Source organism: Saccopteryx leptura, chromosome 2, assembly GCF_036850995.1.
Source record: "Saccopteryx leptura isolate mSacLep1 chromosome 2, mSacLep1_pri_phased_curated, whole genome shotgun sequence".
Taxonomy (NCBI): domain Eukaryota; kingdom Metazoa; phylum Chordata; class Mammalia; order Chiroptera; family Emballonuridae; genus Saccopteryx; species Saccopteryx leptura.
This window is the reverse complement of record NC_089504.1, coordinates 317,848,437-317,869,934: the sequence shown is the minus strand read 5'-3', so window position 1 is coordinate 317,869,934 and position 21,498 is coordinate 317,848,437. Positions and strand designations below refer to the sequence as shown.

At 39.1% G+C, this 21,498-nt stretch overlaps 1 protein-coding gene across 1 annotated transcript in view; it reads right to left on the bottom strand.

Annotated features, from left to right (window-relative positions):
* The window catches only part of CNTNAP2 (contactin associated protein 2), a 1,312,105-nt gene that overhangs the window by 977,430 nt on the left and 313,177 nt on the right, over positions 1-21,498 (bottom strand). The window lies entirely within an intron of this gene.

The window sequence follows — 21,498 nt, the reverse complement described above, 5'->3', positions numbered from 1 at the left end:
ACACCAACAGCAGAGAGTGTCTCCCAGGCACATGAACCAGAACTGTTGGCAGGAATACCTGGAAGCTGAGCAGCCCACTAATGCTTCAGCTGACAGGGCTTAGACCCAGGGCAAAGCCCGTGCTGGGTGTGGAATGCTCCCCTGCTGTGCATAGGCACAGAGGGTAATTCATAGCAAAGGCTGAGGGTACTCCTCCCAACCAGAGAGGCTTATTTGGGAAAATGAGAGAAGCTTGGAGTGGCCCCTCCCCTCCCCACCAGGCAAGTCCCACCACTGTGGCTCTCAACCCCGTCTGAGCAGAAGAACTGGCGAGAACACGGAGAAGCGGTGCGTGTGGTCCAGCACTAGCTGAGAGAGGGAGAGGCAGAGCCAACGGCCTGCGGGGCAAAGCCAGTGGACCTGTTCAGCCAGGGATCTTGGGACACAGGTCAGTTTGAGTTAAGACCACAAACAAAGAGGTTTACCAACTTTGTAGCTGCTTTTCCCATTGCACCTGGGCAGGGAAGCTAATTCAAAGCCCCATTCATTGCTGGACACAGCCTCCAGCCTGCCCATCCAGGGAACCTAACCTGAGCACACGTCATGCTGTGTGGTCCATCCAGCCGTCCTGCTCACAGAAAGCAGAGCCAGTGGTTTCCCCGGCAGCAGAGCAGAAGCGGTGTCCTGTCCTCAACTGACCAGGGAATTCAGTGCACACCCTTGCCTGCTATGGGTCCCAAAGAATGAGCCGTATACGGTTCCATCCAGCTGTCATGCCCAGGTAGGGAAGCTAATTCAAGCCTCTTTCTCTTACTGAATATAGTAGCCTATCTAGTATGCCTGACTGGAGAACCCAGACAACTGTGGAGTTCCTCCTACAGCCTCACACGGGCAGGGATCCAAGCCAGCAGTCTTACTGACTGTTGTTCTCGGTCCGTGGCACCCCCCACCACACACACACACCTCAAAACAAGTAAACATGACACTACCAAAGGAAACTAACATACCTCTAAGAATGGATTGTTTATTTTTCCCTTATGTTTTCCAAGTGAGAAGAGGGGAGGCAGAGACAGACTCCCGCATGCGCTCCGACCAGGATCCACCCGGCAACTCCCAAAGAAAGAATTTTAAAAGAAACTAGAGAAAAGAGACAAGTTACATGCCAGGGAATCCCCTTAATAGTATGTAAAGATTTTTCAACAGAAACATCAGGGCAGGGGAGAATGGGATAACATGTTGAAAATAATGTCAAGTTTAAGAATTCTACAGAAGTTAAGCTGTTATCAGTTTAAAATAGGATGTTTTAAAATAAGATATTTTGTAAGTCAGTAACCAGAAGACAAAGCCTGTAGCAATTACACATAAGAATGTGGTATAGAGATCAAAGAATACTGATGGTATCAAAAGGCATCAAAACATGAATTGAACTAATTAGATATTTTTATAAACCCGTTATCCAAAGATTGCTTACTTTGGAAACACATATTCAAGGTACTTAAATAACATTAGTTTGTTCAACACTGATTTATTATAATATTGATGAGACGTCTTAGAAACTTGGTTATCAATTAGCCTTTGATAAAATTGGTTGTATTATCCCTTGTTTGGCTTAAAGTCACAGCAACAATCGACGGCACTGAAGACTTACTCTACTTAAAAAGTACCTAAACATTCATTTGTAACTTTCTAATATAAATTGTCCTGATCGAACCTAATTTGTACTATTGAGTATTGTGGAATGATTTCTTACTAAATTATATGTGCAGTTTTTCAACAGTGTAAATTGAGCTACTTACAAGCTACATTAAAAATAAAAATATTTTGCATTTGTTTTTCTTTTTGCATTTGATTACCCGTGGTTTTGTTTTAAAATACTACAGTTGAAAATTATAAACATCACAGTTAAGACAACAAACATGCCACTTATATATTTATAAGATTACATTTGTAAGCTTCTTTATAATCAAATATCTAATTATTCAACCACAAAAATTCTGTGACCAATTTATTATAACTTTTACTATACTTGTCAATGAATATTGTATGATAATTACTCTTAAATTATTAAATCACTTGGGAAACATGATGTGGTTATATATACAAACTGCTCTGTAGTATATATTGTATATTAATTAAGAATAAATATTTTTCTACAAATATTATAGAACAATCATAGACAATATTCAGGATCACAACATTACAGACAATATTATAGAACATAGGACATAAGGAACAAGTTTATATTTTTAAAAATAGTCCATATGGGACAGGGAATTTTACCATTACATGTCTGACATACTACAACATTACATTTCATTTTGAGCTTCCTGGTATCCAAGAGAAATAGGAAAGGGAACAGGTTATGCAATTTCCATTGACTCATAAAAGCTAGCCTATATGTTGGTCCAAAAAGCAACTTTGTTACATCATAAATGAATAACAATGAATAGCTTTAAGGCCATCATCTTCAACAACAGACATCACATAAGAACTTTTAAGAAAGTCAATGGCATAATAAATTGTAGCCCGTGAAAGTGTTTGCGTGAAGAGCCGTACTTAGAGAGTAATAATGGCTAACGTTGACGGAGCTCCTACTTTGCAGGCACTCTTGAAACACTTAACATTTATCAGCCTATTTAAACCCACGTCAACCAAAAAAAAAAAAAAAAAGATACTAGATGGCATAAATTATTGGACCATAAGTATTGAGTACCTATTTTGTTCTAGGCACTTAGGATTCCTATGTAAATAAAGCAGCTAAGAGCCTTACCCATCATTTCAGTGAAAACACAGAGATTTAATAGGCTGTAAAACCTAATGTCACATAGTGAGCCATGTGGCGGAACCAAGGGCTGATCCCTGGCTCTGCTTAGTCATTGCTCCGTTAGCCAGATGTGTTTCAGATTTGTAAATACATGTTAGTATTGTTTGCATCCATTTCAAGTGACCAAAGATCTTTCTCTCTGACAAGATGGGAGGATATCTTCCCAGTAGGCAGATAAAGGAAAAATAAGAAAAAAGTCAATATGGGGGGGGGGGGGATAACCAATCTCCCCTCAGGCAAAAATATTAATAACTTTATTAAGTGATCCCTCATGGTCCCTGTTTTTCTGAAACCTTTACTGGTATCTACTCTGTGCCGTGCACTGTTAGGGACCCTAGCGATGCCTGGGTGAATAGGTGATGTTTGTGCTTTAAGAGTCACAGTCCTAGTGGCTGTGGGCTTGAAAGCTATGACAGAAAACAGCTATTCGTTGAAGAAACTATAATGGTGTCCACATGCTCTGGATCCTAAAGTGTAGAGATGAGGTTCCCATCTAGCCCAGGGAAATTGTCCTGAAAGTTTTGGAAGGAGTCAGTAGCCAAAACAGATAGTGTCAAAAAGTAAGAAAATCAGCCTTATTAGATAGGCACAGAAAACAAGGGGGCACCAGATGACAGAGCTGGAAGGGAGGGGAGGGCGAGGAGGGGAGGAACAGGGCTTTATTAGTGTCTGAGTCTGTGTTAAAGGTTGGGTCTCCTTTCCACAGAGCAGGAAAAGTGACATTTGTCAACAGCATTTTCTTCATTGCCCGAAAACACTTTCTCCCCAATCAAAACTCATTTGCGGTTATAATAACACATATTTATCAGAGATGACAAGTAATTGGCAAGAAAAATTGGACAGAGCAAATCCCTCCGAGAAATAAATGGGTTAACGTAAAATGTAGAAGTATGGTCTTGCTCCTGAGTTCATTTACGCATGCCTGAACTCGTGTGATTTCAAAGTAGATTGTGTGTGTGAAAAAGTTTGTTTCATTTCCCTAGATATTTGGCTGCTGGTTGCTAACTGTGCCACTGACAATGTACCCTCCAAGCTTCTGTGGGTCCCAGCTGACGGCTCCCCGTGTCACTTTACAGTGCTATTTTGCAAAAACATTTAGGCATTATACAATCCTGCCCTGTACTCACGATTTAAAAAGTTTCCAGGCTAAATCATAGCAGCCATCTTTCTCCTGACGTGACCTCCTGTTTTCTCCTCATTTTTGCTCACTGTTCTGTTGATGCGGCTCTAGAAACCCCACCCTTCCCCAGAGTTTCCGGAATCCCGGCGCCGTTTTCTGCTTCAGACCTTTTCTTTGCTCATCCTCACGCCTGGAAATGTTATCCGCACTTCTCGCACCTTCCTGCCCAAACACGATGATTTATATAGAATTCTCCTCACATTACCATAATGGGAAAACACAGAATTTTAACTGGTTTAGACGAGAAAGCCAAGACTCTTGAAGCCAGAATCTTAGGCATCCCTTTCCTTAACTTTTCATATGCTTGTAAATGATGGCTGAACCATGAGCATATATATATATATGATGCTCCTCATTAATTTCTTTTATGTTTCCATTTATTTTTCATATAAAAACATAAAAAAGCAATATGCTTTTTTCGTTTTAGAAAAGGAACATAAAACATTGGTGAAATAGCATGTTCAACGTCATGGACAAGGACTAATGCGTGATGGAGAAAAGTCCTCCAAGGTAGGTCGACACACAGCCGAAGCATTAGCTTGATCTTTGCTGACTGCTCAGCACCGTCAGCCTCTGTCCACCAATCCCCCAAATGGAATTTCTGTTCTTACATGTTCAGCATCTTTTTATCAAGCTTCGGTTGACTTCAAATTTATTTCCAGCCCCTCTCAATTTTTTTTTGTACATGTTGAAATAATTTTTTCCTATTCTTCCAAAAATGTACATCTGACATTTTCCTCAAAGTCATGTTCAAGGTTTTTTTTTTTTCTGCAGTCTGCTCTGATATTATAGTATCTACCACATTAATGCATCCTGTTATACTGTCTCACCATATTCTTTAATATTCTCATTGGTACAACACTTAGCTCTCTAGCTTTGTTTGAATTTTATGAGGGTAAAAACCATATTTTCTAGATCCCCTTTCTGGAGGCAGAGGGGGCACTGGACCATCCTGAAATGTATTTCTAAAGTATGATGAGTAGCATAGGGAATATAGTCAGTAATATTGTAATAACTATACATAGTTTCAGATGGGTACTAGATTTACTGGGTTAATCACTTTATAAATTATATAACTGTCTAATCACTATGTTGTATACCTGAAACTAATAAAATATTGTATGTCAATTGCAAACAAAAATAATATATTTACATATAGTGGGATGAGTAGAATATCCCTTTTCTAAGAGGATGTGGAGAAAGGGGTACCCTGGGAGACAGTGCCCCATGACGGGACCAATCTGCACCAGAGTGCACATGACATTCATCCAAAGGGAAGAGAAGACCAACAAAGCTGGGTCAAAAGCCAGAAATGATGCGTTTATCAAATTTCACAAAAATGATGGCAGTGGTACCCTAGTTCAGGTCCTGGGATCAAAAAAAGATATTAATGGAAGACTGGTAAAAATCAAATGAAGTCTGGCATTTGGTTAATAGTAATGTACAAATGTCAAGCAGCCTGTACGCAGTAGGGACCTTGGAGGACATTAAGGACACATGTATCATGGAGGCGATTTTGGATACTTCTGTATCACCCAGAGTGTCTGATGTGGTTTCAGTGCCTCCTATATTCAAATTACATACACAGCGTTTTATATTAAAACACAGTCGTATCTATCAAAGAAAGAAAACAGTCAGTTTCTATCTCCTTTCTGCTCTAACCTGTTATGGAGAGAATGCAAATATTTCTATTATAAAACTTAAACTTACCATTATGTGTGATGTATTGTGATTGAACTTTGCTTAAAACCGAAATGAGCATCGTAATGAGAAAAATTTACAGATAAGTGATTTTGAAAACAGAACGGATGGCTTACAAATTACTGGAAATCAAGCAAACCAGAAGAATTCAATGAAAGGCAATAAAGGCTTCTGAAGTAAAAGTTCTAAAATATCCAAACCAACGAGGGTCATTTGAATATCAAAGAGACTATGAATGAATCTATGATTCTGAACAAATGGAAGAAAAAATAACTCTCCTAAAATTTACATCATTTAATGGGGAAAAAAATGAAGAAGGAAATCAACCAGGAAGAATTTTGATAAGAAAAAAAAAATTGCTGAGCAATAGACAGGCACCAAAATCATCATAATATTTTAAGTGAAAATTTATATTTATTGCTTGCAATACATGCAGATTATAAAAATAAAAGCTCAATTAAAAAAAAATACTGGTCCTACCAGTAAGAGAAGAAGATGATACAAAAATGAAGGATTCTAGCACTAATATGGGGTTGCCATTGTACATGTTAAAATAGGCATCATCCATAGGTTTAATGATTCCGTTTGTTAAAAAGCCTCCAACATTGCAGTATATTGTGTCTACTTGAGAAGCACTCAAACTATGGCTTTGACTCTCATGGAACTTGTAAGATATCTGGGGGTAATGATAAGACTGGCATCGCCACTGAAGTCATTATTTCTTTGTATTAGAATTTACTGGGGTGACACTGGTTAACATAGTATATAGGTTTCAAGTGCCCAATTCTGCAACATATCTCTGTATAACATTTGTTTTAAAGAGGAGCAGAAACACAGCTCCTTCCCATATGCCTTTTGAGATGTGACCGCCATCGTTCCCATCAAAGCAGGAGTCTCCTTCCCACTCTCTCCATATTTTAATCTACATTGGGCCTTAGGCCAAGGGAGTGCAGCTATGGTTCTAAACTGTTTCCAGATCTAAGCCTTAGAAAACCTTGCAGCTTCCATCCTGGGAGCTCTGTTTTTGTTCACAGAGTAAGCTGTGGATAAGGCTTCATGTTAGCCATGGTCCATCACAGTGGCCAGGGCAAGCCCTCAGGGGCCGCCAGGACAGGAAAGGGGCTGTGGCTCTGGTGTGATGGACACCCCCTTCTGGCTTGGCATGTGCAAGTACTGGGATTCTTGCATAAATCAGGGTGATGCTATTGACCCAGACAACTGAAACTTCCTATTAATAAGATAAGACATGGGACAGTGCAGCCCATGAACAGGATAAAATTACCCTGGCTAGTTGGCTCAGTGGATAGAGCATCAACCTGGTGTGTGGTCATCCCAGGTTCAATCCCTGGTCAGGGTACACATAAGAAGCAAACACCTGCTTTCCACCCACTTCCTCCCCCTTCTCTCCTTCTTCCCCTTTCACAGCCAGTGGCTTGATTGGTTCGAGTGAGTCCTGGGTGCTGAGGATGGCTCTGTTGATTTGAGCATCCACCCTATACGAGGTTGCCAGGTGGATCCCAGCCAGGGTGAATGTGGGAGTCTGTCTATCTCCCCTCCTTTCACTGAAAAAAAAAAGATAAAATTAAAATGAGATGTTTATATTTCCATCCCAGGGATGGTGAGCAGGTTTTATGAGGTTTGTGAGGAAATTGAGTACGGAAACTATCTTCCTGAATCTAGAAGCCTCTGTAAGTAGGGCAGCAGATTTGAACGTATCCATTGCCAGACTTCACACACCTCGGAGTGTGAATTTTGTCTTGTCTTCTGGGTTTCAATTCCAGGAATAGCTCTGGCTACATTTCTCACGGATCACAGAAACCTGGTCCGTGACAGAGGCTGGCATGGTAGAGCTGAGGAGAGACGCTAGGATGCCATCCCGTTTCCGTTTCTTCTGCCAGGTACCAGTTCTGCAACTGAGACTTACTCAAACACCAAGAGGTCTCTTAACTGAAGACTTGGAAATCACTGGGCTCAGCAGCAGTGAGCAGTTCTGTGTCCTTAGCACATGCTACCTATGAAGGAGCAAAAACCCCAGGATTTCTAGTTCATTGAAAGGAATCAACTCACTCTAGTAGCGACTACTTCTTCCTAAAATATTACATAACGTGTTTTTCTTTTCTTTAAAAGACAAAACTTCACTGAACAAACGCTTCCACTAAAGCATCGAAGGGAGAGGATAATTCCCTTTATGTCTATTCCTTTAAAGGACCCGTTGCAGACTGAACTGTCTTTGCAAAAGAACGTGAAGACACTCTTTCATGGATTACAGAATTTGATTGCTCTCCAGAAGGTTTGAAAAGCAAACTACTAAAACGTTATGTTCATTCACTCATTTTTTTTTTTTTCCCTGAGAGTTGTGTAAAAAACAGAATATGAGATAGTTACATTAGGACAGAATGGTAAGTTGCTTAGAAAAATGGTGCAACTCTGGTATTAGAGTTTAAAGGAAAAGGCTGAGATTGGTCATTCTCAATACAGGGCACTGATTTGTCTAACTCTTTTAAATACCCATTTCTAAGGTAGGGAGTATCCTTGTATTATTATTTAGTAATTATTGTATTATTTTCCATATGAACAACTGTAAATCTACTTTTGCCCCACCCTGCATATGTAGACAATACCAACTGCTGATGAGTTGTAAAGCAACCAAAACTCTCATATTTTTCTGGTGGAAATACACAAGGGCACCAACAGAGCTTGGCAGCCTCTTATAAAGTTAAACATATGAAAAAATGAACCTACAATAACTCCCTAGGAGCAACGCCAACCTCAGAACTTGGGAATATGAGGAAGCAGATCAGCGGTGCTGAATCTTCCAGTCCAAAAGTCAGAACATAGTGAATATACAATTCCATGCACAGGTGACATGTTGCAGAATTGTGCGCCCAAAACTGCTATAACTCTGTTATCTGCTGTCCCCCCCACTAAATAAAATAAAATAAATAAAACTTACCCTAAAGAAAATCTCTCGATCTTCACGTACATCAAATACAGGGTGGGGCAAAAGCAGGTTTACAGTTGTGAGTCTGTGAAAGCTTATTCTTGTATTATCATTCAATAATTATTGTATTGTTTTCCACATGAACAACTGCAGACCTACTTCTGCCCCACCCCTGTATATAGTTCAGGAGCAAGGCTGTTAGTCTAAAAGTAGTATCTGCTTTAAAGTAGTATCTGCATAAAATAAATTTATTTTAGTCACTGCATGTTTTTAAATTTAGAAAATAAATGACCATTCTATCTTGAAAAATTATTTGTATCATTCGGTACTACCAGTAGATAACCTGTTATTTTTTTTAAAACTGGGCCTTTTCCAATACTTTCTGCCCTCCATTTCCCATGCTTGTCTGAGTGTTTCAACTGCTTATTCACAGTTCCTCCCATTCCCAGCCTCACTTTATGTGCAGAACAACTCTCCTCACAAGGATCATCAGGTGACTAGGAGCCACGAAGTATGACAAAAGGTGAGGAATGAGGACCTTCAGTCCATTAAAGAAATAATGAGCAAAGTTTCAAATCCTGTCTTCAAATATTCAAAAGTCTGTCCATTAAAGATCAAATTCTTTTCTTACGTGAAGCTCCCAAGCCTTAATGAGGATTAGTGGGTCCCAGTTACATGAAAACTGGAATGAGTTTAATACTGAGAAACCCACTAGAAGTACCCAAAGAAGAATAAGAACAGGTACCATATACTCAGACAGACAGTGTACATACATGATCTGTTTTAATCTTGTAACAACCCTTGAGGTAGGCACTTATAGATGATACAGAATACTTTGAGTTCATACAGCTAATGACCAGCATAGCCGAGATTTGAACCCAGGTCTTCCCTTGCTCTGTTATTCTGTCTCTCATTAGTGATCCGGACTTCCCATCATTGATTTTATTCAAGCCTCCTGGGAACCACTGAGCTGGGATGTTGTATAAGGAATTCTACAGCAGATGAGCTAGATGCTAGTTGCTTGCTATTTAGATGAAATTTAATCATGACATAGATGACATTCTTTATTAGTGTACTTTCTATTGACATAGTAAATGAGGCTGTAGCATCCTCTCTCTCTTTCTCTTTCTCTCTCTCTTTTGTCCATAGTTTTCTAAGTTAATTTCTCTTACATATGCAGGCAGTCTGTGGGTTACAAACAAGATAGGTTCTGTAAGTTTGAAAAAGTTTAAGTGTTTACATGCACAGAAAAGTAAAAATAAATATTAGGTTAAGACAAGCATCTAAGTTGCATTCAGTAGGTAAATGCACCTGTTCCAGCTTACAGACAAATTCAAATTAAGAACAAACTTACAGAACCTATCTTGTTTGTAACCCGGGAACCGCCTATAAAGGAAATGCATATCTTCATCACCTTGTCCCACAAGAGATGTGCTCAGGTGAAAGAGGAGGCTTTTGAGTCAATAGCAGCAGACTTGTAACCTTGCCAGCGAGTGGGACAATCTGCTCACCCACACGGACGTGCCTCCGAGCCCTGACATTTGAGGCTGGCTCGCTGGCTGCCACCCTTCAGCCCTGGGCCAACATCTGCGTGGACAGAGGCACTTTTTCCTACACAAATTTTGCAGAGAACCCCAAGACTCATTATTTGGAGCAGGGATATATATTTGTAACAAAAAAGTTCCAATTCCTGAAAAGGGCTGATAAGAAAGGCTTACTATTTGTTTCCTCTTTGTGTACTCATTTTTTTTCCTCCCAGGTTATTGAAAACACGTTGAATCTATTGCATTGCTTTTGTGAGTTTCTATTCATGTTTCATATATTAATTCCTCTGCTTTTCATATTTTTAGGTGAGCAGTTTAGAAGTCATAAAGTTGTAAGAAGGAAGGTAGGTGTCATCCAATCCAATCTCCCACCAACTACAAGAACTCCCTTCTTGAGCAGCCATGAAGGAATTACCGTAAGATTTTTGCTTGAACACCTCACATAATAACAGAGCAGATCATTCTGCCACAAACTCCAGTTATGAAGTTATTTTTCATAAATAGCGGAATTTCATCTCTGAATAATTTCTGTCATTTACCGGTCTCTGGAGCAACAAAGAACATCTCCTCCCTGCCTTCCCTAAGGCAGTCCTTGAAATATCTGTGGATATGAAGCCTTCTATGACCATTTCCTGGTTGTCTCTATAAATCCTGCCTGGGTCTCTGTTTCCATAGCAACTTTTAACCCTAACTGTACCAGTTTGGTAGCCAGCCCCATACATACCCTATTCATTATCTCCCCTGTGCACCTGTCCCAGATCATAGGGACTCAGAAAACTCACATTTCTACGACTTTCTTTTGAGACACATTTGTTCCAGTTTGGAGTACAGGTTGAAGGGCAGAGAAAAAAGAAGGCATTTGGTTTTGCACATAGCACATCTCTTTCTTTCTGCAATATCTAGAGGCATTCAGTTTTCCTGAGTGAACACAGATTATGAGCCACATTCTGCACCCTGGTACAGTTTTCTGTGTATTCACACCTTCCCTCACCACCAAAAGTCAGTCATGAGGATTACACCTAGCATTTGACTCATAAACGTTGGGTTGAATTTCTTTTATTATTTGCAATCACGCCTCCCTTTAGCTTGCTCTTCTTCAGACTACGCACGGCCAATTTACCCTTCTTTCCTTATGAAGCATCATTTCTAAATACCTCATCCTTCTGATCTTTCTCCTCCTACTATTTGCTCCTATTTCCGTGACTCTTAAAATGTCACAGGGAGACATGAACAAGCGACTCCAGTTCTGGTCTAAGAATAAGAGACTTTGGAGTGAAAAGAACCAAGATACTTTTCATTATCTGAACCTTCTCCACTCATGAATGAAACCTTAGATTATAATTGCTTTACGCAGAAATCGTGCAATATGCAAAACTCACGTTAAAATTCTGCTCAAGCGCCAACACCACAAATCAGCTTGGAACCCAAAATTCTACAGGTGACTTCCGTTTTTCATCCTTTCATCTTCCCCATTTGTAAAATGTATAAGCAGCCCTTCTATGCCTTCATTCAAAATAGGGATAGCATGTTGAACAGGACAATCCCAGTACACGGTGCACTCTACAATGCTGGTTCCTAGCAAAAGTTTTGAAGTTCAATGTTGACTTTAAAACATCATATTTATTGTACCCTTTCATAGGTCTACATGCTTTCATGTATAGTTTATACGCTAAAATTTCTTTTCAGCACTTGGCACTGCTGATTTTCCAAATAATGAATTAATTTTGTCAAAACAATTATAGCTACCACAGTTTTATTTATTTATTTATTTATCTATTTGCTTTTCTGACTACTTAATAAAATCAAAAGCCTTGGGTATTTTGCATTCTCAAAGGATTTTTTTTTTCTTTTGCAAATCATTACTTTTAGAATGGGCTCTTTTTAACAGTAAAAATTATTTATTGGATGAACTGATGGTTCATGGAAGTGTATGCAGGAGTCCTCGTAACAAAACATTACACTGTGGTCTGAGCTTGCCTTCCCTGGTGATCAGAGATGTGAGCACCTCCTTGTGTACTTGCAGGCCATCTGAATACCTGCTTCTGAAAAATGTCTATCCATGTCCTTTGCCAATTTCTCAATCAAATTATTTGTTTCTTTCTGCTGATGAGTGTTATGAGTTCCTTATACACTCTGGAGGTTAGCTGCGTATTCAATAGGTGGTTTGCAAATGCGTTCTCCCACGCCGCAGGCTGCCTATCCACTCCATGGATGTTTCCTTCAGCCACACGGAAGGTTTTCAGTCTGCCGGTAGTCCCACTTGTTTATGTTTGCTTTTTGTGGCTTGTGTTTTGGGTGCCATGCTAATAAAATTATTGCCTTCTCTGTGGAATAGAAGAGCCCCAACAGGGTCAGTCACCCACCCAGGGCCGTGCTTCCTGGCTGCTTAAAAGTGGCCGTTTAGTAAAAGCTGAAAGCAGATTGCTCTCATTTTGCTTGCTGCCTCTAACACGGGTCAGTGACAATCTCCAACACTGAGCAGTTTCAGAGGGTCAACTATAGCGGTTCCAGTTTTTGTTTTTCATACACCTGATTCATTTTCTTTCTTTTTTCTTTCTTTCTTTTTTTTATGACTTCACATTTTAATGGCTCAGTGTTTGAAAGATAAAATGAACCATAATGAAGATGGAAGACAGCTCTGCTTAGCTCCTCTGCCAGGTAGAACAGCTGGGCACGCAAAGCTAGTATGTGTGCAACGAGCTCAGCAGATGGAAAGGAAAACAGCCGTAAAGGATGAACTTGGGTCTTCAGCCAAAGGACCACAAAGGTTGAAACATGCAGAACCAGTCAGAATAACGGAAGGTTGTTTGGATGTTTAAAGGGGTTACAGCATTACTCAGTGGTCCGTCGTTAGCACAGGATAATAAATTACAGATATTCTAACACTGCCTGTTTGCCATCTGTTTTCGAGAAATTATGTCTGATAATAGACAATACAAAGCGTGCCTTTGCTAAGCTTCAATAGACTCTATCCAAACCAAAACAGTGCCATAATCCCCCCCCCCATTTTTAGAGTAAAGCCAAGAAAGAGAATTTATACAATTAAAACATTCCCCCATTAAATTTTATTCCATTTAATCAAGGGGAAACCACAGAACGTTGGTTTTAGGAAGTTTCTATTTTATAATTTGCCATAGCTTCATAAGAAATAGTTTTCATCAATATCTTTAGAAAGACTTAATAGATAAAACAGAAAATCAACTAGTAATGTGTTTTTTCCAATGCCTATGCTTGTCAGAAATACCTGTTGTCATTATTTGGTTCTGATTTATTTTTAAATAAATAATATCCAGAATGGCCAATATTTGCTATATATATATATATATATATATATATATATATATATATATATACACACACACACACACACACACACACACACACACACACTTTGATTATAATTGGCATTTATCTGCTTCTAAAAGTCAAATATATCTTGGAATGGAAAAATATTATCATTAAGGATGATTTCTGGAACAATGTGTCAGCAAAACAAAATTGCATGAATTTAGGCAATGAAAGTAATATTGAAATAAACATAGCTTTTAAAATTTGCATATTAAAGAAAATTGCATTCATATTATGTATATTGAACTATGGCTTGAGGATGTTTGGTAAAAATCAATCACATAAATGCATAATCATGTAATATAGAAGTAAATAACATGCTATGTCAGGAGGTACAACAATATAGATTTTCCATAAATCTATATACTGTGTAAAAAGGAATTTTCTTTTTACAAAAGACATGCATTTAATTTTGCAATTAAAATATTCAGAAGTGCAAGAGTTTTCATCCAAATTCCTAGCAGTTGTATGAGTTCCTGACAAATGCCTAAAACTTACTTTAGAACCGAAGACAAATGACTTGCTATTATTAAAGTTTTGGATAAATACAAGAACCTAAAAGAAACTGTTTCTCTTGTAAGCCAAAGACCTCACTTCTTAAAATACCATACCACAATCATTTCATTCTAGAAAACAGTAAATTAATAAGCCTTGACATAAATATTAAATTATGTAACCAAATCCATGTATGAAACTAAATTCAGTAACTGCTTCACCAACAAATTATCCAACTCCAAATGATTGTTTTCGACTCATTCTAGGTATTCTAACTCCAATACTATTCTATTCAGTCCTTAATATTTACAAGTCACTTTCCCTAGCTGCAAATTGCTTTCACATGAGTCCAGGCATTTATTTTTTGGAAAGTCAAGATATGAGACCACTTGCCTCTCAATGGAAACAAAAAGATACATTCTAGAGAGAGCTACAGGTGGAATAAAAACCACGAACTTCAAATAACGGTGGTGACTCAGGACACCACACTCATTAGTCGCAAGGTAAACGCAGGCAACCTAGGCATGCCAGGCCATCTATCTGCTTGGGGCTGCCCTCTTGCTCAGACTGGTCCAGCTCCCTGACAGTAAATCTTTACACCATTATTTTATCCCCTGTGCTGACAAGACATCTCATGCTGTGAGTGGCCAAATGTTTATGTGCAAGGACAGGCCTCCATTTATTGTCATTAGTTCTCTGCCCCCAGGCAGGACTCAGGAACATGAAAGGCCAAATGCATGAGAACAAGAGGTTCCCCTGGTCCTCAGTGTCACAGACACAGGCTGGTTCCCATGGGCTGTAGGAAGGTATTTTTTATCTTTTGGAAATATACACAAAACTGTTCTGAGACTCTTCTTTTTCACCAGGTGGTCAGTGGAAACAAACGCATGAGCGTGCAGTAATGGAGAGAGCGCTAGATAAACTGGCAGGAGATGTCATTTCTATTTCTGCCACTGACCAGTAAGGTGACTTTAGCAAGTCCCTTAGTTTAGTCCTTAATTCTCTATCTTTTTTTAGTGACAGGCTTTCCTTCAGCCAAAAAATAAAGTAAAATAAAGATTAAATGTTCAAAAAACACCCTATCCATGTCTCCCTCTAATTAAATGTTCATGATAATTTCCAAAAGTTCCTAAGGGAATCTTCCCAAGTGATTGCAAAGAAACCCTCCTAAACTGTTTGAATTATAATTTTCCCCCTAGTCACTGACCATTGCATTGGCACTCAACTACTGACAATCCTGGTCCGATCTTGAAATGTAGTATTCCTTTTTCCCCTCCAAAAAAAATAAGTTTGAGAATCAATATTCTTCTAAATAGTAGTTGACACGTGTTGATCATACAACACAAATGCTCCATTTCTATTAACATCTAAGGCATAGTCCATATATTTAATATTTGCCCAAACACCTGTATGGGAAGTGCTATATAAAGACAGTGACCATGGGTGTCTTGTTCACTATTATATTTTTTAGGTGTCTAAAAAAATATCTGATATAGACAATGACAATGGAAAAGGTTAAACCACCACGATTAAGAGCAAAAATACAAAGTAAGACCCAAGGAGATAGCTCTGTGGAATGGCTAGCCCATCTGGAACCGGTGACCAGGGAGAAGGACCCCTTTCCTAGGGATGAGAAGTTAAGAGAAGTTTTATGTGGACCCAAAATGGAAACAACAAATCAGTTAGAAAGAAAAGAACATAAGCTGGCAAACCCTCCCATCTTAATCTGCTTTTCATCAGAAAGCAGGTTTCGTTGCATTCAGAACACTGTCCTGGGAATAGGGACCTCCTGCCCACCACCGAAGGGGAAAGGCTTCCTCTACCAGACTGCTTCCAGAAAGGAGTCCCGTTCTCCGGAGGGCGGCAGTAAAGCACAGGCAAGCCACCCGCCATTTTCCACCCCTGTGAAGTCCTCATAGCTACTTATATACAATTGTTTTCTTTTTCTTTTGGTCTACAAAATGGCAACTTCCCATAGAAGTAAACTAAAGGAAGGCAGTTCCAGAACTTCCTTATGACTCCACACTCTGACTCATGTCATGAGCTAGTTAGTCGAAAACATCCTTATGTTCAAACACTCATTTCTACTACTTCTTTTTAAAGTTCAGAGTTACTGTAAATGTTTTGACTTCACAGGAGAGAAGTCTTTAATATCCTTCTACTTATCTTCCCTTAAAAATAAGTCTGTCATGAGCAATTACTCCAAACTTCAACCATAAAAGAGATTTTCAAAGGGGTCCTGATGGGAGACCTTTTCAGTGAAGTCAAATGTCTTGTAACCCCAGTTACCAATAACACTCCTGGAGAATCTTTTCTTCAAAAATAACAGTGCAATTTACATGTGAATTCAGACAGTAGCCTGGTGATGTGCCCACGTCATAGATAATGACTGAAAAGGGCGGTGGCCCACAGTGAGACAATCAGAAAACCAATAACCGTAGATCACTTCCCCAAAGCCCCAACTTCTCCCCGATTTTGTCCTCTCTCCTTCAGAAAACATCGCTAAGTTGCGGCTGCCGTGTGCCATGGGTATTGGGAAATGAGGTGAGAAGGCTTGGGTGTTTTTTTTTTTCTAAAATTCCTATGATCTCAGCAATGCATTGTCTAAAAAAAGAATACGATAATATAATCTACAGAAGACCTGGTGGCTTTCTAATATGAGGGACCTTCAGAGGAACCAATGTGCCATGCTGCCAAAAGCTTTGACTCTGCATTCATGATTATTGTCACCATATTGTTTCATATACATATTTTTAAATGCATGTCTTACCCTGTATACTTTAGAATGCATTGTTCAGTGTGAAATTATTTGTTTTGTATATTTCTTTCAAGATCTCCCAGGATGCAGTTTGGGGAATAAATCGGGAGTTGACAAGAAGTGGGAAAAGCCTGCTAGAAGATTCCTTTACTATCCAGGAGGAAAATTACAGAAATTTAGATAGAAACAACATCACTAAAGATGGAGATAAATGAGCAGAATTAAACAAAGGACTCTTCTCCTTTTGAGAAAATATAATTTTTTGAAAAACGTTTTAAATGAGCCTATAAAAATGTGTACAATATTCAGACTAATCCCCACTTTCTTCAGGTTAATTTGGGAATAGCATTTAAAAATATCACAAAATTTTAAAATCAACAGTGAAAAGAACTCACGTATTCAATTCACGAATGTTTGAAACTACGGCATTATGTAGTGATGTGAAATTAATCCTGCTGGGACAGGTCATGTAAGTCGTCAGATTATTGTACGTTGTACGACTCTACACATTCATCACATTCAGTGTAAGAACATATATCAAGGTATATGGCACAGCCTGGTCATTACCATGTTAATGGGGATTGCCATTTATCAGCAGAACCTGGTTCTGCCATTGCTCTGGGTACCAGCGAAACCTAACCAGCTGGAAGACAGATGGGCAGCAAAATGTCTGGAAAATAGCGTTCATTCAATATGTATTTATTGACTTGAATATGGATGCTTTACAAACTACAGTTAGTTTTCTAAAACCATGTCTCCTTAGAAGTCCATTTTGTAGTCTCCGTGATCAGTTTATTCTTTGGATTTATCCTAGTGACATTCTGAAGTTTTGTTTCTCTGGGCTTTCTGTTTCCTCTCTCTGTGACAAAGCAAAGCTATATTTCCCATCATCTGTCTGGTCACAATTAGATTTAACGCGATTAAATTGAGAATTATTCTGTGAAGCACGTTAATCAGCCGCCCTTCCCCTCCCTGTTGATCTGATTCATTCCTTTTCTTCCATTTCCATTTTAATAATTACTTTATCATTCTGCACTAATTTGCTTACAATAAATTAAATTAAATGCATCAAAGGGCCTCAAAGCAAATTAGTTTTTTGCTAAGTCAGGTCTTAAAGATCCAAAATATGATTTTGTTTTTCACTTGGTAGATGATAAATATGCATTACTCATTGGGATAAGGCACTTTAAATTTATTTTTCCACTGCTTTTGAAATAGCTGAAAATCCCTTGTAGTCCAAGAGAAGTTAAATTATTAATCCTCATAAAATAAGTTTATTTTATTTAAAAATTTAGTTTCCTTTTAAATTTTTTAAAAAAGCATTGCATGATAAAAATTTCACTCATGGATCAAAACCTGGCCTTTAGTGTTTTTTTGTTCTTTTGAGAGAAAGGATTTCCTAATTTTAAATATTCCCTTGCTTGTTTTCATTATATTATTTTGTTTATAGTTATACAGAGTACAGCTATAACCTTTCACATTTAAAGAGAATTCATTTCTTTCTTATGGGAGAGAAAGACTCGATCTTCCAGACCTCTAAATTCTTGGGACACAGAAAAGCACAGAGTTGATTCCAACAGCTCACAGGAGAATTTAGTTCAACAGCTTAACTTTGAACTAAATTCTATCTTTTAGAAGATAGTAAACATTGCATGCAAGTTCCTAACTAGTCCACATCATACTCCCTGAAGTGGAGAAATAGAAAAGTATTTTTTATGAGAAAGATTTGTCCAATCTGTGATATCAAGACTATAACTACCCTGTCTGAGGTCCCAGCTCTGAGTGACAGGTGGAAGCACCTATGTCCAAGCTCCAGGCTTCATTTCAGTACAGTCAGCACTGTGGTGGATTGAGTGGTGGGCTGCAAATGTCAGTCGAGAAGCAATGAGGGTAAGCCCCACCTCACTGCTCATAAACTCATTCAGCGTTCATTGGATGACTCATGAATACAAAACATTTTTTTCTCACACGGGAACCCCTCTCTGGATGAATACAGGTTAGTGGAGTCAACTATTCACAAAAAAACTCTAGTGAAAAGAATAGGGAAAACCATGACCATTTACAGGAGGAAGTGGTAACTCCTACTGTTTGGATCAAGAAAGGTTCGAACCCGGGGCTTTCTCTGCCCCGTTATTTCCCAGGTCAGCTCTGCCTGCCTTCGTTCCCTGTCGCCATGGGGAGCCCTGCTCCCAGTGTTGGCTCTGTTCTAGTAATTCTTCTTTTTCACACACATCAGGAATAAAGTAAAAATTCACATCCTTTTTACTATATTTTGTCCAATGTTCAGAAATTTGATGTTTTACTTTTTTTAATAGCATAGTAACAACAAAGACACAGACAAGAAAAATGTCTCAATATTGGGTATTCTGCTTTTAATTATTTAATGCGTTTAACCAAATCCCTCAGAAGAGAGACTCTTACAAAGATACTCATTTTTTATCTTTTAATATACAGAGAGGACCAGAGAAAAATTCTGTTTTCCCCTTTTTCTTCATGTATGATTATCATTAAGAATATATTAATATTACTAAGTATACTAGCAATATGTTATTTAATTTTGAAAATTCTAAAGAATTTGCTATAATTAAATTGAACAATTTGTGCTATATAAATATATATATGAGCATGTGACCACATACACACACATTCACACGCACACACACACCACATAACGCTATGCTATATAAACACAAGAACAGACCACAAAAATATTGAGGTCCCTTCTGGAACATGTCAGTAAACCACATTATACCATTTTCAGAAATAAAAAATTCTCTTGGCTGCATTTTGCCAGTTAAGTTTTCTCTTTTACAGGAATGGCCGGGGCTTAGCTAACCTCAGCCAGGCCACGTAAGTTGTGAATAAAAGGCCATAAATCATTAATGCGAATTTAATGTTGGAAACCTTTTCACTGAATGTTGTAACATTGTAATTCATCTGTCACCTGAAGCAGTGACAGATGACTTTTCCCTATAGCATATGACGCAATTCCAGGCTAAATCTTCAGATAAAATATAGTTCAGGGAGGCTCACAGGAAAACATTGCTGATTTTATAAGGCTATTCAACATACTATAGCAGAGAGGCAGACGTGATGGCCCTGTCCCTCCTCTGACCATGCACACATATCACGTGGATTCCCACACACATGCACACGTGTACGCATACACATTCCTACACACGCAAAGGGCAGGTTAGCTGAGAGGTGACTCCACAGGCCTGACAGGTCAAGGATGCACATGCAGTAAATATCCTGAAAGCCACTGAATTACATACATCATTCATTCACTCATTCATTTGTTCATTCGTTTTTATTGGGGTGACACTGGTTAACAAAATCATGCAGGTTTCAGGAGCATAATTCTACAATACATTGTCTGTATATGTATTGTGTGTTTGGCACCCCCCAAGTCAAGTCTCCATCCATCACCATTTATCCCCCCTACGAACTGTGTACTTTAAATGGGTCAACTGCTTGGTATATAAGTAGTTCTCAATCGACTGTTTTAAAAAAAAGAAAAAACAGGTACTGCAGTCACTGTGTTCCCAAAACAACACCCCCACCGCATCTCTGTCACAACTACCCCCTCACTCACCTCCTTGGTGAAGGAACTTCCACTGTTCCCATGGCCTCACATTCCTTGTATTCATTCCATATAAGCATACAGAACATCATCAGAGTAGAGACCCTTCTTCACTGGAACTTTGCCCATGGGGTAGGCAGACCCTCTCAGCCTGGCACTGAATAACAGGTAAGAGTCTAGGATATTGATGCACTACTTCTCCGACTTCTGGTCCCCTACCTCCCTGTCCCAATGATCTTATAATATGTCCACCCTACGTACCACTGGCAGTGAATCTCTGATATCCATGATTTTTCCCTGTGATATTCATTCATTCATTCATTCATTCACTCATTCACTCATTCCACTGTGCACAGGGTAAATAAATGTGGAGATACAGCCGGGAATAAGACAGACAGTGATCCTGTTCTTGAGAACTCATGTTACAGAACACACGATCATTTAGCACGTTCAGCGCTATTTTCAAAACTATATGCCGGTTTTACTGATTGAATTTTTATTTCTACATCTACAATAAGTTAGGTTTCACTTTCCCTTTTTTCCTTAAAACACAGTAAGTACTGTTGCACCAATCTAAAATTTCTCTTCGATTACCCATATTTCACACCCACCATCATTCTTATTTAGTGCCATGAATTCTTTTCTTGAACGTTCTCCTTTACAAACTGGAGAGGATTGAAAAAATTCAAGTCTCTCATAGAGATTTAAAAATAATTTTCTTGGCCCTGGCCAGTTGGCTCAGTGGTAGAGCGTCGGCCTGGTGTGCAAGGGTCCCAGGTTCGATTCCCGGCCAGGGCACACAGGAGAGGCGCCCATCTGCTTCTCCACCCCTCCCCCTCTCCTTCCTCTCTGTCTCTCTCTTCCCCTCCCGCAGCCGAGGCTCCATTGGAGCAGAGATGGCCCGGGTGCTGGGGATGGCTCCTTGGCCTCTGCCCCAGGCGCTAGAGTGGCTCAGCATCGCCCCCTGGTGGGCAGAGCGTCGTCCCTGGTGGGTGTGCCGGGTGGATCCCGGTTGGGCGCATGCGGGAGTCTGTCTGTCTCTCCCCGTTTCCAGCTTCAGAAAAATACAAAAAAAAAAAAATATTTCTCTTCAAGACTTGACTTGGGAGGAGTAAATGCACAATATGGTGTATAGCGGTATGTTG